Genomic DNA, 17,822 nt, shown 5'->3' with positions numbered 1-17,822 from the left:
CACTCCCCCAGTTCCTATACTAGATGTGACGTCCCATGGTATGGAATACCCCATTGGCCAGTTTGGGTCAGGTGCCCTGGCTGTGTCCTGTGCCACCTTCTTGTGCCCCTCCAGCTTTCTCGCTGGCTGGGCATGACAAGCTGAAAAAGCCTTGACTTTAGACTAAACACTACTTAGCAACAACTGAAAACATCAGTGTTATCAACATTCTTTTCATACTGAACTCAAAACATAGCACTGTACCAGCTACTAGGAAGACAGTTAACTCTATCCCAGCTGAAACCAGGACAACAGCATAGTTGTCTAACCCATGTTGAAACAAGTGCAATAGTGCACTATGACAGCTTCTGATTAAAAATGTTGATTAATCCCATTTCTGACTTCCTTCTGTGGACAGTCATGGGAATTTACTGAAACCTCTCACATTTCTTATTTCTGATTTTTCTAGAGGGGAACTGTGCCATGAAAACATTGGTCAATGTAACTATTTACAAAAATGACTGTGAAATTCATTTGAATCAATGGATTAACCAATGATAAAACTAAATCCTTTTTTATATCACTTTTGCACTTCTACACAAGTGCTTAGAAAAAAAATCTATTTGGTTAACACCTTTTTTTTTTTCCTAATCCGAGACCATTATCTTCTATGTTAGGAAGAATAACATGTAAGTGAAAAAAACTGCTTAACATTTACCTAAGATACTGTGTTTGTAACACAAAAGGTCCTATTTTCTACTGATTGCATTTTTTAATTTTTCTGTCCACTCCCTCCTGCCCCCCAAAGGGGGATTAATTCTATTCCCCATGTCTATACATGAAATCAGACTGGGCTCTACCTTACTGTGAAGTCTATCCTGCAGAGTGATGTTCAGATAAGTCTAAATGATTAAATGAAATACTTTAACAATTCACAGTGTACTAATTCATTTTTACAAAGCAACATACTTGAATAGTTGCTGTCACTGCAATATTGTGAGAGCAAATTGATTTGTTTATTGATGTCCCTTTCCTATGTACATCACTCATTTTTTTCTGCTTTCCTCTTTTGCTAGTGTACATGTAAACAGCCCCAGTTTAAGCTTATGCATTCATTCTGAGGCCAAAAAGAAGCTGAGGGAAATTGACAGGGAAGGGATTGGAATTGAAGTCTCCTGAGCCCTACCCATGACCTATCATGCCTTCTTTTTAATTTCCTAAAATGCTTCAGATAGGGTAGGGAACAAAACTATTTTAAACACCTAGATCTTACAATACATTTCATATCTTTTCTGGGATATCTTTATTTCTTAAGATTGCCCTCAGTATTTCTTTATCTGCTAGCCCAGGGTATGTGTACAGAGTGATTTTGCCTTGAGATAGAAGGTTGGTAAAAAGTCTTTATGCTTGCTGGATGTCGAGGGGGCAAGAGACTCTATGGCTTGATGAGGAAGACTGCTTTATATATAGGAAAAAATGTAGTGCAGACAGAGCTGGCTGGGGAGACCATATGGGATCCTCAGATGTGATCCAATAACTCTGTCATTCATCTAAATAACTAAAGCAGCACTGTTGCCCTGGCTTTTAATGAGTGATTCAGATATCCTGCCCCTGGGCATTTTATCTCTGTAGAGCAGTTTTTGGTCTCTGTATGGCAGCAGTATATTTCACCCTTAGATAGCTATCCAGATGCTTTCATGTACTTGGAGGTTTAAACTGGTGACAGGCATTGTTGCTTGAGAAATTATGCATTATTATTTTTATTGGGTTCAGTGAAGTACTTGATAAAAGGTTTGCTCAAGTGACTATCTACATGGCTGCTGCTTTCTTTTACGCTGAAGAAACTGTGCCAACTGAGAAAAAAGAACCTTTTATAAGAAGGTACAAAAGCTGATGATGTCTGTGTTACCAGCTGTTCTTGGTCAGGTTATATTTATTATTAACAATAAATTGGTTCTTCATAAAGCCTGAATGACAAATGACTACTGAGGACGAGGAGAGAAAATGTGGTTGTTATGAACTGAATACAAACAAAGAAATTAATCACCTTGTTACTCTTGGTCATTTTAGAAAAAACTTTTTGCTAACATTTTATGGCCTACAAAAAGAATGTTCATATGGATGAAAACCTGATCTTTTTTTGGCTTGATTTTCATATAGCAAAGTCAGCATATCCACTTCCTGATTAAAAACCTGCTGTTTTTCAGAGACAGTAATGACAAGAAAAAAAAATGCTTTGTTTGTTTGATTTAGGAGGAGTAGGAAAAACTGTACTACTATATGAGTATCCAACTGCATTACCATCATCTAAGAACTCCAAAGTTTAGTCATATGTACTCCCCATATTCATTTAGTATTAGATTTGGGAAGAAATATACTGTTCTGCTGAAGCTTTTCTTGTTTCCATGGAGATTTTCTTGAGCGGAATTTGACACCTAGCTTTGGGAATTGCACTAGGGAAGATTTAAATTAATTTCTATTTATTGTCTTAATACCATTTCTGAAAACAAAGCTTTAGTGCAGTGCTAGTAAACAATCGCTTCCCCCCCCACCCTGCTGCTGTTCTGCATTACACTATCCGCCTTGTTCTGCCGCCTTCCAGTGCAAACTAACAGCTGCTGCATTGTTCACTTCATTATTTTTTTTGGTACAAATTGTTTTAGTAGTAGATTAAATATTACTCAAGAAACTTGCAAGTCTTTCAGAAATTTTCATGGGCATGTTTCCTGCCGTGGTTTAACCCCAGCCAGCAGCCACTCGCTCACTTCCCCCCTACCCAGTGGGCTGGGGGAGAGAATAGGAAAAAAAAAGAAAAAAAAAAAAAAGTAAAACTTGTGGGTTGAGATAAGAACAGTTTAATAGGCCAGAAAAGGAAGAAAATAATAATGATAATTATAACAATAATAAAATGGCAATAATAATAATAAATTAATTGGAATATACAAAATGTGATGCACAATGCAATTGCTCACCACTTGCCAACCGATGCCTACTCAGTTCCTGAGCAGCTATCTGCCACCCCCCACCCCGGCCAACTGCCCCCAGTTTATATACTGGGCATGGCATCACATGGTATGGAATACCCCTTTGGCCAGTTTGGGTCAGCTGCCCTGACTGTGTTCCCTCCCAACTTCTTGTGCCCCTCCAGCCTTCTTGCTGGCTGGGCATGAGAAGCTGAAAAATGCTTGACTTAATCTAAACACTACTTAGCAACAACTGAAAACATCAGTGTGTAATCGACATTCTTCTTATACTAAATCCAGACCATAACACTATACCAGCTACTAGAAAGAAAAGTAACCCTTTCCCAGCCAAAACCAGGACATTTACTTTTTTATTTTGAAAAAAACCCAAACTAAACCAAAACCCCCAACACTTTGCCTTCAGGTTTAAGACAGAATTGGGCTTTAAAAGTAAAATGCTGCTTATACCCACATAAAATACCTCATTGTCTCTTTAAAAATTTCCTTTACTTATTATAAATTCTTTGTTTTACCAATTGCAAAAGGAATAAAATTTAGAATAATTTCCTTAACCAGTTTTGTTTGCTTTTAATGGGTAAATATTGTCTTGAACAAAACATGTATTTAGTGAAGTAAATTTTTAAAAATTATTTTTGAAGGAAAAGTTGTAAAGGAATTCTGTGTATTTTACGTCAGACATTTTTGGTGTCTGATAGCTTTTTGGGGAACTGTTGCAAAAAAAGTAGCAATTGTGAAAGGGAGTCAAACTTGATGATACCATTTTTTTTATTCCTAATCCAGAACTCAAAACTTCTGGGATGACTAAGAACTTGAACTTTTGTACTGTATCACCTGAGATAAAGGTCCAGTTCAGAGCTACATTTATGACATTAATCCATATAGAAAGTGGGCCCAGTTCTCCTCTTAATAATCAGTTGTCTGCCCCAATCATCTGTCTAAGCCTCAGTGAAAAAAACAGCTAGAATTTCTATGCTATTGATCCATTTGTTGTGAAGCTAACAAAAATCCCTTTTGCTCTTATGGAGATCAAAACAGGAATAAGTTGGAGCTACATGGACCAGGGAAGAAGCAGATGGATGCAGAGCTTGTCCAGTATGATGGGGGAGATATAATCCTTGTTATGAGGAATACTGGGACTGATGCTGCTGAGAGCCATGCAAGACCTAGTAGGGAAGCTGATATGTCATGAATTACATTACTACTAGGAGATGGTATCTTCTGAACTGTTCTTTCTTCTGCTTTTTCTCTCTGTTTTGAAAGAGAAAAGTGAACAGATTTCATGAAAGATGTGCTTAATTTCCTCCTGGTATTTTCAGTCATAGACCTCAGGAATCATAGACCTCAAGCTTGTTTCATTCCTTTTGTAATGTTGGTTGAGCATATGGAAGCTCTCTGTAAAACTTGTGCTATCTTGTGTTTTCTTCGTATTTAGTATTAATTCATTTAGGATTATTGACTTTGTTGCTGTCTTAATGAGGTTTAAAGAAGAAAATTAGAAAATCAGCTGACTAACAGAAAGGAGGATTTTGCACCTGTATGAATGATATTAAAAGCGATACTGTCACCATAAAAAACAAAGCAAAACCCCCACTTTTCTTCAAAAAGCTTTTTCTCTCTATTGGTAAAATGACACTTAGGAATACTAACACTAAAAATGATTAGAAGGTACTACCCACCCTCAAACAAAAACAAGCATAGATGTGGTCTGCACAGCTTTTACTACTTGATATCCCCCTGCCTATGGACTGCATCTTTACAAGAAAGTATGTTGGTTCCCCTCTTTGCTGAGGAAGCAATGGTTTTGTGTTTATACTTGAACAAGAGCCCACTATGCTATACAATGGAGACCTTACTTTTCTTTCACCCATTTTTACTGCTATGTTTCTTGTGGTCCTCCAGCTTTTCACTTACTTTGTTTCTGTGATTGTGCTGGGCGTAAAAGTTTGTTTTTTGTTTTTGTTTTTTTTTCCTCTGCATATCTTTCTTTTACTTTTTTTACATTAACATAGTTGCTAGGGTTACAAGTAGTTTGGGAAGAGGAAGGCATGTTTATGAAAAGGCCATTGACCTTGTTTTTATTTGGTGGAACTCATAGCTAAGATCAGATCTGTCACTGATCCCAGCACTTAAAACCTTCCTCATTTCTTCACCACTGTCTTCATCCTCAGAACTGTAAATCAATATGCTTTGATCTAAACATAAAAGCCTGGGAGGCTTATGTTGTGGATATCTTCCCCCATGCCTTGCTTCATTCAGTTCTATTGCTAAATCTGGTCTAAAGAAATCAAATGCAATACTGAACTGACAATTAATAGCTCTGCTCAAAACTGCCAGAAAGTAATTTCTAAGAAAGTTTGAAACAAACTTTGCATTGTACCTTTTTTTTTGGTCCTTCTTTTTAGTACTACACTTAGGATATGCAAGTAGCTTTTTGGAAGAAGCAAAAAGTATCTGAGCTAGGAAGTTTAAATGCTTTTTCCTTAATTAAAACTTGAATTTTCTGAGGAATAATAATAAAAAATATTCAAAGGAATCTGGAGCAATATGTCTCAAAATGTTGAAGAATTCTAAGGAACAGAAGTGTTTTGTCAACTGTACCAATTTTGACCATCTGGAGTAAGCTTGTAGCTACAACAAAATACAGTTGCCTCCTGTTTTTGCAAAAATCAATTTTTAAGCTTTTCAGTGTCATGTTAGTTCACTTCTACAGACTGGTACTGAGTGACGTATCATCTCATTTGGTTGCTATTGCATAGTAAGCATTAGTATATTTTTTTTTCTTTTATTCAAAGTCTGGACCGCAGAAAAATAAATGTGAAAAAAGTTACTTTTTGCTAAGATTTGTGAAACTATTATGGTATACAAAATGAACATTTAATGAGAGAGGCCTAGTACTTCTCAGGAATTTTATACTGCAGCTTTTTCTGCCAAAATGAGAAAAGTCTTTTGCCAAATTAGCTGCTGCAGGCAGCTAAAATTTTGAAGTGTCATTGAGACAATATCTGTGAGTTCATCAGTGTCTCTTCTGTTGAAAAAAAAAAAAATCAAGTTCAATCCTTCCTAGCTACTTCATCTGGAAACTGCTAACGTAATGGGGAAAGGGGACAGTTGGAACCCCTTAGCTACATGGGGTTATAGCTAAAAAATCTGAGTAGTTCTTATCCTTCTATTTCCCTTGTTGTTGGTTCTTCACTTTCACCTTCTGTTTGTTAACACCTCAACTGTGTTAAATGTAAATACCTCCAAATTCCAGATTGAATGCAATGTTAATTTTAATAGCTGAGAATTGAAAAGCAAATTTTTAGGGGATAAGGGTAAAAAAGGATCTTAACTGAATCAGCTAAGCTATCACTGAATATGAAATCTGTTTTACAGAAATGATTTAGAGCACTAGGGTTTTGTTTCTGAGTTCTTCCAGTGGGCCAATACTTAAAAAATAGTTTTTATCTTTTGAAATGCAAAATTATGCTAGTCAGAAAATTACAAAATTGAGATCTTACTTAGAGTGCCAGTTTTGTATGCTTCATCAAACAATCATGAAATTTCAAATGGTTGATGGGTTTGTTCTTTTTTTCCACTGGGTTTTTCAGTCTTTAGACTTCATATTCTAAAGCTCTTTCTACAAAATAAGGGCTTGAAAATTAATTTTCCTTCAGAATGATTAAGATTTTAATCTAATTCTAAAAGTTAGGGATTAAAGCATTTAAACATGTATCTGAATTTTTACTATGGTGTTGCTGACACTACAGTTTTATTTTATATTGACTACAGCATAGTCAATAATTTTAGTCATGCCTTGAAAATGGAATGTGATTTTTGTGACTGTAGGCTCAAAAGTGAGCACCTGTGGGAAGCTCTTTGTGTTATGGCCAGTCTGGAAAACATGGGAGCCAAACTACCATTCTCCAGGTTTCATGTTTTGTCTAGCTGTTATCCAAACTGCATTCTCTTTCTCAAAGATATCAAATTGCTTTTATGCACCAATAACCTAAACTACTTCTGTGTTTTCCAAGATGCCAGGAATCCTCAATGTCTATTAATCAGCTCTTACAAACCTGTGGTTTCTTGTAATTGATTCTGTAAGGCAATGATGTGGTTTGAATAGAGAATTTTGCATCATATTGGAAAATAAAAATGTGTAGGAAACAGAAAATTGTTATTTTGGGTTGAGTTTAAAATAAGTATCAATAACTCTGCCAGTTGGAATAAACTAAGGAGACTTCTTGAAAGAGCAAAGCTTTTTCCTGTGTAACATGTTATAATGTTGTGAGTTAGTCATTAAATAACTCATGTCTTCAGCATTAGAACAATAAGCATGGCTATGTCTGGGAGCTCAGCTCCTGTGACAGAAAGATATCTTATTTCTGGTTGTTTGCCATATAGGGACAGCTCATCCGTCACAAATTGTTTGTTTGTGACACTGTCCTGGTATTTTCAGCTGTGAAAGCTTTTATATGACCTACTGTAGTAACACCTTATCCTGAGGAATGTGGCTATATGGAAAAAATTTTATTCTCATAAATACTTCACACAAAAAGAAATCTGGCGTGACTACTGAAGCCTATTGATTACTCAGGATTTATCTCAGTATAACTGAGAGCTGATTTTGACCTACTGTTTTATGGTTTTAGGCTTATATCTATTAAAAAAAATAATTTTTAGATGTTATATAGCTTTCTGTTTGTTAGTTGAGGTAGAATTTAAATATAACTAAACAACTGTTACAAACACATTTTCCTGTGCAAGTCCTACAACAGTTAATATCTGATCATTTGCTGAAAAACAGCAGTGAATGAAGCCTGGCAGAAATGTGGTTTTAAAGTAATGTTCTACCTGGGGAGGAAAAAAAGCTATTTCTGTTAATTGCATCTTTGCAATTGAAATTTACTGAAAAGCATGGCAATCTAATATACATAGAGAAATATTTTAATTTCCTACCCTCAACAATTATGTATAAATGATTTTCCATTTAAAAGTAAAAATAATCAAATATTTCTGAGTGTCCTGGTTTCAGCTGGGATAGCGTTAATTGTCTTCCCAGTAGCTGGTACAGTGCTATGTTTTGAGTTCAGTATGAGAAGAATGTTGATAACACACTGATGTTTTCAGTTGTTGCTAAGTAATATTTAGTCTAAAGTCAAGGATTTTTCAGCTTGTCATGCCCAGCCAGAGAGAAAGCTGGAGGGGCACAAGAAGGTGGCACAGGACAGAGCCAGGGTATGTGATGTCACATCTAGTATAGAAACTGGGGGGAGTGGGGGCGGGGGGAATCGCCACTCAGGGACTAACTAGGCATTGATCGGTGGTTGGTGAGCAATTGGACTGTACATCATTTGTATATTCCAATCCTTTTATCATTACTGCTGTCACTTTATTAGTGTTATCATTATCATTATTAGTTTCTTTTTATATTCTATTAAATCGTTCTTATCTCAACCCATGAGTTTTACTTCTTTTCCCCATTTTCTCCCCCATCCTACTGGGTGGGTGGGGAGTGAGTGAGCGGCTGCGTGGTGCTTAGTTGCTGGCTGGGGTTAAACCACAACACTGAGATAACCTGACTTTTGTGTACTCAAGGACTGCAGGAGCTAAACATGGTCCACGTCAGTTTGTCTGAAATTATCAGTCAGGTTTTGGATTTTCATTCCAACTCAGAACAACCAGAGTTCTAAAAGTTCCTACTAAGGATTTTTCTGGGTTTTATTATTAACTTCTAAATCTATGTAAAATAAGCATGAACTGAATTTTAGATATTTTCTGGGTTTTTTTATCTTGCCCACTGGTGATTGGGAACTAAAGCACCTCTATTGTGACAATCTCAGCCTAAGACTAAACAGCTGTTCCTTGGCCTCAAAGGAAAGAAGGTGTGTTTTCCTGTCAAGAAATATATAATGAACCATCACCATTTCTAGGAAGACTTTTCACTTTCCTAGGATTTGTTTTTTTAATTTTTTTTTAATTATTGTAGGAAAACTGCTTTAAGAAATACAAGGAGAAAAACCAGAAAGAAATACTCTCCATTTTCATGTTGCTTGTGTATTTCATGCTATTTTGTTACAATAAAAAAACTACCTTGATTCTTCCCATTTTAAAAGGAATGGTGACATTCTCTTTGGTTTTAATCTTAGCAGCAATGTGAACACTGAGTATTTCTGGCTGTTGTGTTCTTTATGTGACAGGTCTATGGATTAAACTAGCCAATTAAGCAGGAAGGTTGTTTTAGTTGCCTTTTTTCTTTGCATGAATGCAATTTAAAAAATACAGTGGTTTTCAAAATGTCACTTCGTGATTAGTGCCTTGTTATATTAACATCACTGTGGCATGTACTTGCTATTTCTATTGAATACAAATATATTAGGACACAATAAAACGGCAACTGTTTTATAGGAACTTAGTAAATGTATGCATTGTGTAAAATGCAGTTTGTTGCATGGTAGAAGTGAAAATGTAGACACGGGTAGTATAAAATATATCATTAAATAGGTTGTGCCGTATTAAATTCAAACAGATTAAATGCAGTAAGAGTCATAACAGGAAGAATAATAGTATGTGTAATACTTATTGCAGAACTAAGATACTAATGCTAAATGTGAGAACCTGTGTGTATGACTGCTTCTCAGCATAGCAGGTCAGTATGAAGGTCCTTAGCTGACACACTTTCATGTGGCTCAGGTGTTGGTGATTGTTACAGCTTTCATATCAATTTGCATGTTACAATAACTTTTATATTTTATTTTTTTAATTGCTTATCAGTGTTCATAACCCAGTTAAGGGAAACTACAATAGTATTTAATCTGATAACATCTTTCTGGTAATTAATTTTTTTATATTATATCAAAATGACTGAAAATAATTTTAGTAATTTTCTGTTTATTTCTGCTCTCCTGGAATCTAATAATGAAAATGAAAGCTTTATCCTTTTCAACTGTAACCCACTAGTTTACAATTAAAGGCCTTTTACAGTTCAACCCAGTTCAATTGACTTGCTATATTAATACCAAACCTGAAAATTAAAGTATTTTAAAAAATTTGAAACTTCATTATTTATCTATTGAGGATTAAATAAGGAAACAAAAGGATATAGAGAAGAAAAATCTTTTACTGTTTTCATAATGACATTATCCATTTTAAGTATGAGAAAAAGTTGATTAAAACCTATGTTGTAAAATGTCCTTCATGCAAATTGAACAAGCAATGGAGGAAGCTGATGATTTTATTATGGCTAGATGGAAGGAACAATGACGAATAATGAACAACTCTTACCTTTTTTAAAAATTTTTTTTTAAGAAATATTTGCTTATAAAAACAAAATCTGAGTGATCTATTTATATTTGTCAGATAAATGAGCATCAATCCACATGAGAAATCATTAAAAAACAGCTTAATATCTAAATAAGCTGAATCTCAGACAACTACCTCAGCACATGCCTAACATAAATCTTCTTACAATGGTATAACAAGTTGGGATTGAGATATGTAATTGTCATTGCTTGTCCTAACTGTTGTCTTGAAGTCAGAAATAAAATTTTAGATTCTTCTGTATTGTAGCTATTCTGTATGTTGTAAGTATAGGTTCATAGCATAATTTATGTTGGAAGCAACCTCAAGGGGTCTCTTGTACAGCCTTGTGCTTAAAGCAGGGTGAGCTATGACTTCAAATCAGATTGCTTAGGGCTTTATTTGGTTGGGTCTTGAAAGCTTCCCAGGGTGGAGACTGCACAACCTCCCTGGGCAACCTGCTCCACTGCCTGACTGCCCTTGTGGTTAAAGCTTCTCCTTATATTCAGTCTGATCATTTATTGTTTCAAGTTATCACTGTTGTCACTTGTCCTCACACCATAACACCATACACCACTTTGAAGAGCCTGGCTCTCTTTACAGTAACCTCCTAGTGGGTATTGAAAAGTTGCTATTTGATTCCCCCTGAAAATTTCCCTTCTTCAGTCTGAATAAGACCAATTTCAGGCAAAAGAGTTTGCTTTGTTTTTTTTCTATTTTCTCAGTGCTTTACCTCCCACCCCCCCCCCCATGTTGATTTAATAGGTCTCTGAAAATTTGTTCACAGTAGTGGTAATTAATATTATTAATGTACTATTCTTAGAATCTGGGTTGATTGCAGTTCCTATGCGATATTGATAACTTTTGTAGGAATATCTTCTGAAAGGAGAGTTAATTCCAAATTAGCAAATCAAAAAGTTATCTTTTATTATTCTTCCAATTCATCTGTATATGTGGCTTAGTGTATTCCACTATGCTTGTTTTTTGTAATGCTTTCAAGTAGCATAATAAACTCAGTTTGTGCCATGTGATTATAAATATTACAGGAGATAAACAAAAAAACCTATTTCCAGAATGGAAAGTAGGAAAAGTTGTTGACTTTTGAAATTAAGAGTTATACTTTTCTTATTCCTCATGATATAGAAGCAAGCAACTAAAGTAAATCCTGAAACTTCAACAAAATTAACTTCTGTGGTTTTCTTATTAAGATTAGAAATGAAAAACCTACTCCTTAAATTTATACGTTGATGTGGTCTCTACCTCAGGATCTTCAAAAGGAGGTAGCTGTTTATATATATAATCTCAGCTTTGCTTGTCGTTTAGTTTTTCATTTCTTTGTGATTCTTCTAAATGACAAATATTTGCCAGTGTGGGGGTGGGGGAAGTCTCCTAAGGGATTTGGAACTATTCTCCTGGGATATATCCACATGCGTCTGTTGTAATTTTTCAAAATATATTGTTGTATACAGATTGCAGAATAATAATCCTTTCCTTTTCTGCAGCATCTTTTAGAGATTTCAGAGCGTGTTGCAATTAAGCTACAGTACATTCCTTTAGAGCAGTTGGTATTATGTGTATTTTAGAGATAAGTTTCATAAGAAGTGAATGGGAGGATGAGAAACAAAGATGCAGATTTCTTCTGCACTTCAGCTCTTTTGGGCACAGAAGAGGTTTGGGGAAACCAGGAAGAGGTCACAGACTGTATGCTGGTTCCTGGGGGAGGTTTGAAACTGTAAATATCATGAAGCTCAGTAATTACTGAGGCTTCTGTATAAACTGTATGGCAATGAACACTTCAGAACAGTTAGTGGACAGTTAAGCAATAGGAAGTGTCTGGTATAAGCTCCTTGCCCACTTCCCTTCTGTAGTGAAAGGAGTGAAGTACAGACTTCCAGAAGTCTCATCCTTTCCTATCTCTCTCCTTAGCCTGTAGACAGAACCTAGACAAGTGGCCTATAAGAGATGCCTGGGAGTTTAAATGACTAAAGTTATCGGATGCACAGCTGCTCCTTCTAGTGTAGGCAAAAGCAAGTGTAGATAAAGGTGAAGGCACTGATCCATGACCATGCTTAGGAAGGCTGAGGCTGAGTATTTTGTGTTGCATCCAAATTAGGAAAAACTCCAAAACTTTACAATATGAAAAACAAATACCTTAAGGCAGATTCTCATCTTGCAATCTATAAAACTGGACTAAGGGCTTTAATAAGGGCTTCCTATGCTTATGACTTTGCAGCACTCCTATAGGTGTGCCAGTCCTGTTGTTTGGTGAGGCCTCTGCTGAAAACTGTGTACAGAATCTCTGATGTTGAACGTTGAAGTGGCCCTTTGAGGAATCCAGCTGTAGCAGTGTGACTGACATGACTTTATAATACAAAGTACACAAGATTAGAGATGAGCCATGCTCAAATCAGGACTATTTTGTGAAACTGGTGATTCTCTGGTGTATAAAGAGAAACAAAACTTTAACTACCATTTTTGTTAATTCTTCAGAAACTGCCCTGTGTCTAAGGTAGCCTAAGCTAACTGCCTCCTATAGGACTTCCATTATGGCTTGGTATAAAAATTAAAGAAGGCAGGGAACTGTGAGGACTTCCAGACCAAGGCAGAGTTTGGCAAAGGTAAATCCAAAAGTCATGATGTAACAGAATACGAACAAGTTCCTCTTCTTGGCTGTCAAAGGACCAGCTCCCAGATCTCAAGGTGACCTGAGCCTGGACAATTTCTTGTCATGGTATTAATTTTAGACTTTGTAGGCAGATAGCTTGGATGTAGATTGTCTTTTAGTACCTCCCAGAATATAGTCTTAACTGCTTATTTTGAAATTAAGATACTGGCTCCTTAAAATTCCTCTGTAGGCTAAGTATACCTAATACTGGAATCTCGTTATAATCTTTCTGGTTTACCATTGAAAGCTTAAAGAGTTTAATCTGCAGAATTTGTAACAGTGTGTGCAGCTCCATGTACGGTAGAGTCAATGTTGCAACCATAACCCTGTATGCCTTGTTCACGTGAGTACTCTCACATGAAAATATCACTGTAACTATTTGCATGAGAGAGAATGAAGTGTAAGTACAGAGTTACAAAGTAGGGACTTCCGGCCAGATAATCTTTAAGTTTCCATAGATGTGGACTGGCAGCTAATGGGAATTTCAAAAGAACTTTGGCAATGAAAATAATCCTTGAAAACTCTAAGCACCCAAATACCTTTGAAACTCGCCCTTTTTTGGTCTGTATGTGATGTGCTATTGTCGTGGTTTAACCCCAGCCAGCAACTAAGCACCACGCAGCCGCTCACTCACTCCCCCCCATCCAGTGGGATGGGGGAGAAAATTGGGGAAAAAGAAGTAAAACTCCTGGGTTGAGATAAGAACGGTTTAATAGAACAGAAAAGAAGAAACTAATAATGATAATGATAACACTAATAAAATGACAACAGTAGTAATAAAAGGATTGAAATGTACAAATGATGCGCAGGGCAATTGCTCACCACCCGCCGACCGACACCCAGCCAGTCCCCGAGCGGCGAATCCCTGCCCCCCCCTTCCCAGTTCCTAAACTAGATGGGACGTCACATGGTATGGAATACACTGTTGGCCAGTTTGGGTCAGGTGCCCTGGCTGGGCATGAGAAGCTGAAAAATCCTTGACTGTAGTCTAAACACTACTGAGCAACAACTGAAAACATCAGTGTTATCAACATTCTTCGCATACTGAACTCAAAACAAAGCACTGTACCAGCTACTAGGAAGACAGTTAACTACATCCCAGCTGAAACCAGGACAGCTATACTGGATGTTGCATATATTTCACCTTGCATATTTAAAAGAGGAACAATATGCGTATTTAAAACTATATTATTTCATTCAATTTTTGTCTTTGAATTCTTCCAACATTATCCAAAATTTGGGTAATGATTTTACTGCAACAGTAGCAATAGCTTTTTATCTCAGTCTAAATTAAGGAGGCTCACATTAAATTTCACATGCACTGTACATTATTAATTAAAAATAAAGGTCCATTCATTAGAACGAAAGGTCATTAATGTAATTGTTGTGGGTCCTGATTAAACAAATGCAAATGGCTGGATCAGTGGAACTACAGACGCCAAAAGAATTAATACCAAAGGAAATATTCACCAAATTTCTTGATATTCCCCTATACAATTAAATGACATGAAAGAGGTCACTGGGCTCTTTCAAAAGAGACAAGGTATCTATGACAGGAAAAGCATGAAGAAAAATTGCAAGAGCTAGAAGGCTCAAAATTTTTCTGCTGGATTTTGTGTGAACCATAAAATAAAATTTCTCTTTATGTTTAAAAACCATAACAGATGGGGAGTGCATAAAGTACAGTAATTCGGTATGCATCAGGAAAAAGAATATCTCACCAAGGAAGAGTCAAAGATCCCTGCTAAGAGCAGCTGTATCTTTTTCATGTATGAAATGCATGAACGGTTACATTTCCTAGGTATGCTAGTTTTACAGGATATTGTGCTGAATTTACATGGATAATGACAATAAAGTTTAATCTCTTGATGCAAGGATATATGCGATTTTCATGCAAATTCATATTAAATATATATGAGGCATAGACACAGGACAGGAGCTGGTATTTTCTTCAGGTATTTGTAACAGGAGTTGCCATGGCATCATTCTGCTGCTGTTGTTATACAGAAGTTGGTATCTTAAGCCATTTTCAATGTTAAGGGTGCTGAATTTCTTTAAATTGATGGCAGTGAACACCTGGAGTAATGCTACAGAAGTTAGCCACTATCCACTGATTGAAGAGTAGAGTCTAGATATGATTTTGAACAGTTTTGCTTTATAGTGAAATTTGCAATCTGTCTTCTGAATTGTTATCATTCAGCTAGTGTAAAATTGCTACTTTGATGTTTCATGTTAGTCATCATCACACTGTGAGAAAATGAACTATATATACTGATAAGAGATACATGGAGGGAACCTGTGCAGTTCTTAAGATTCTCAAATATTCTACACTGAAATGTCTCATTGCTGCTTTGCTTAATAACAGTCACCTTGCCCTTGCTGCTCTCTTCATGTGAGTTTCTATACTGCTGTTCATGAAAGAAGAGAATAACTAATATAGAACTATGAGATAGAAGTGCAAAATTCTCAAATATTTTTGTTCTTTTCAGTCCAAAATAACAAGTGATAGAAGAGGAGGGAATTTAACTGCTTTGCTAATTCTCCTTTTAGTATCATTAACCCAGGGCCAGTACGTTAATTTAATGTAAGAGTTTTATCACCTAACTTTCCCTTCCTACCAGCTGGACATCTAGTCAGAACTAAGTGCCTAGGAGAACCTCTGAGGTTATGAGTAGCTTTAGGTGGTATTCCACGAACCTGAGGTGCCTGTCACAGGAAGAATGTATCATTGCCTGGAGGTACTTCTCACCACGGGTTGTAATGGGAACCTTCAAAACTGGAGTGGACTAGCTAGCTGCCTGATTGCTTGGTGGCTAATGTAAAATGAGATTAATTTTACTTGTGGAGCTAAAGTGAAGTCTTTAGTCAACCTGTTGTTTATAACTGCTCTTTATACCTGAAAATGCTATTCAGCAAGCTACTTCAGTAGACACTTCACTTTAGGTATATACATATGCCTTATTTATTTTACTGGTGGACTTGGAAATTCCAGAAATTCCTCGAGGGTTTCTTTATTGGGACGAATTATATATCCTGATATGGTAATCAGTATTACCATTGTAGTCATAGGACCATGTTGTCTTGAATATCAGTGCATAGTTATTCCTCCATCCCAACATAATTCTCATGGTTTTCCACTTCTCTGTGTCATGTAGTAAGAGACTACATGTGTCTCTACCTTATGGAGGGGGAGGGAAGGGGGAAGCGCTACTGATTTCTAAGTTATTTAAAATGTACAAGATTAGAAGTCTCCCTAGAATGTGCAGTACAGCTAATTCATTCTTTGTAGTGCAAATATTTCATTATAAAGATGAAGTTTATTGAAATGGAAAGTTTTGCTTAAAAGGATCAATTTAAATGGAACTGTGATGTAATAATCTACTTGCTGGCCCTTTTGGTCTCAGTTTATGTTTTTCCATATGATTTTGTAATTTATGTTCTTATCTTCCCCACCACCAGTTTAGATAATGTTTTGGGCCAATACATGTTAGGTCTTTTCTCTTTTAAGCCATGGCATTGGAAAAAAAAAACAAAACCCAAAACCCTCATAAAACATGTCCTGTTTCAGAACTGAGTGGAGTTTTGGTTTGGGGTTTTTTTTTTGTTTGTTTCCTTTTTTTTTTTTCAGGGAAGACTGGGTTATTGTGAACATTTTTTTCTCTCTTAAAGGGATTAAAGAAGTATCAGTAAAGTCAACCAAAACAAGGAGTTTGTGGAGTTTGTGAAATCTTTTCGTGGCTGTAGGGATGTTGAAATAACAGATAACAGGAAAATAATATAACTTTTATGATCCCAACTGTAAAGCAAGGCATGCTTACTAGTGGTAATAATTAGGTAATACGAATTTTCCAGCTTTCCTAAGGGAAGGGAAGAATGGCTTCTCAAAAAATTGAAAAAGAAAACTTTATTGTTTGGGAATTGTTTTGGAGAGCTAAAGGGAGAAGTTAATGGTTAGATATGTTTGGATGCTTGAGAAATAACCTTTACCCATCTTGGACTACTGTATTATGTGGAAGGTGGTACATTTTGTGCTTTAGTAGGTGGGAGATTGGTTTTAAACTCATGTTTTTGTTAATTTGTTATTTTTCCTGTTTCTAGTTTTGGAAGTTTGAATTTTATTAAAAGCAAGAGAAAACATAAACTGCTATGTATTTTTTTTTTCCTGAAGAATTAAAAAGGTGGGTTTTGAACTTTTCTGGCTTGTGTAAAACTGTAGTAGCTACACAACAGTGGATAGTTGCATAATAGCTAGCCTGCAATTTTCTGATGAAAATATTTTACATGCTAGTTTTTCAAACTGTAGGTGAGAGCTAATATATATTCTATATGTATACCTAAACACAAACACACATATATACATGTATGGATTTATATAAGTTCAGTTGAAAAAGGATAATTTAAAACTATTCAGAAATACTTTAATAAGACTGAATTTTGTATGCTTTGTATGAGTATAGCCATCCTCTCTAAAACAACAAAATCTAAGTGTCTCACAGACTGTTAGAGGGAACCCCTCTTGCTTTCATCCCCACTTGCTTTCTAGGAATGTAACAGTAGTGTCTCCATAACAAGCAGGAGTAGCTCACTCTGCATCTTCCCAACAATGACAGCATCCCTGACTACTTCATGACCTCAGAAATTGACCCTTCCAAAAACCAATTTTGTCTTCTCTTGAGTGAAGTTCCCAATCTTTGTTCAGATATGGTCTTCTGACATGTAATGACCTTTTCATTTTCCCATGAGTGAAGTGGGACTATTAAGAGGATTTTTCCTATTGTCAGAGAGATTTTATTATTATTTGTATTATTTATGCTTTTTGCTGAAACAGCTCGATGTTCTGTTTGGAGAAATTACTGTCTGTCAGACACAAAGGTATAACAGGTATTTGATATTTATACTTTTGGATTCATTCCAGG

At 36.0% G+C, this 17,822-nt stretch overlaps 1 long non-coding RNA gene across 1 annotated transcript in view; it reads left to right on the top strand.

Annotated features, from left to right (window-relative positions):
* Positions 1-17,822, top strand: part of LOC138686436 (uncharacterized) — a 92,562-nt gene that overhangs the window by 9,938 nt on the left and 64,802 nt on the right. The gene's annotated exons all lie outside the window — the stretch shown is intronic.

The sequence above is a fragment of the Haliaeetus albicilla genome, chromosome 8 (assembly GCF_947461875.1).
Source record: "Haliaeetus albicilla chromosome 8, bHalAlb1.1, whole genome shotgun sequence".
Classification (NCBI taxonomy): domain Eukaryota; kingdom Metazoa; phylum Chordata; class Aves; order Accipitriformes; family Accipitridae; genus Haliaeetus; species Haliaeetus albicilla.
The sequence above is the reverse complement of the archived record's forward strand: the minus strand, read 5'-3'. Positions and strand labels throughout refer to the sequence as shown.